Genomic DNA, 1,034 nt, shown 5'->3' on the forward strand with positions numbered 1-1,034 from the left:
TTTCGGCCTCCAGGTGACCTTTCTTGAAATATGGTGAAAAACGATTTTTTCTAGCAAAAATAAACACGTCGTTTTTTGGCTACATATCGGAAAACAATTTTCATAGCGCAATTAGTCCAAAATGAAACAGTTCTGTCGCGTCAAAGCACACCTAATAATGTATAGGACGACACGCTGTGATATACAAAAACCAGGGAGGGGAGTGCCGGCAATAGCTTGCTAATTAAACCTTAGTTAGTCAACTAAAATGTCTTGTGGGCAAGCTGAAGATGTTATCGCACATCGTATCGACTCCTGAGTTATCTCCTTATATAAATTCCACACCGAACCGCATATAGCCATTCCCGGGATTATGCCTACGGGAGCCCAGGGGGGTGAAATGTATCAATTTCCCTCAATGACCCAACTTCGAACCCTTAGAGAGGGGTTAAAGGTCAGACATTGAACCAGAATTTACTGTTTCGCAAGTCTTGGGATATCTTGAAGTACTTTTTCCAGGTATACTTGTTCAATCCCAGATTTTCACTCCAACCTAGCGGGCAGCCGCTCGGACTGCGGCGGGCGCTGTCCACGCCAACTCGACAGACGAAAAGTGACCCGCTGGGAATTTTAATTTTTATACGCTAATCGATGCTCCTTCAGGTCCCATGCATGACCCCGAAAGCAAAATTTCGATATCTCAACTGGTGCGGGGTGGGGGGCGGATCAAAATTCCGGCCCCACCCCCTCCAAATCACTATTTCCGCCTGTGCGCCGGATTGCGTGCACGCAGCGCAATTAAATTTTGCCAGTGGTTAGCACTATACAAGACCCTTCGAGGACACAAGGCGGCAAACAAAAATATTTGCCACTTTCCGAATAAACCAGAAATTTCGAAACCAACACGTCAACTCAATTTTCTCGAAAACCTATATTTTGATTTCGTCGGCACTTCGGGCCCACCTAGTAGCCACCCATGGCTACTAATACCAGAAATAATATTCGTGGGATCTCTATGGGCCCGCACGTTTTCGGGGTCATGCATGGAACCTGAA

Source organism: Frankliniella occidentalis, unplaced genomic scaffold (genome assembly GCF_000697945.3).
Source record: "Frankliniella occidentalis isolate FOCC.00 unplaced genomic scaffold, Focc_3.1 Scaffold521, whole genome shotgun sequence".
NCBI classification, from domain to species: domain Eukaryota; kingdom Metazoa; phylum Arthropoda; class Insecta; order Thysanoptera; family Thripidae; genus Frankliniella; species Frankliniella occidentalis.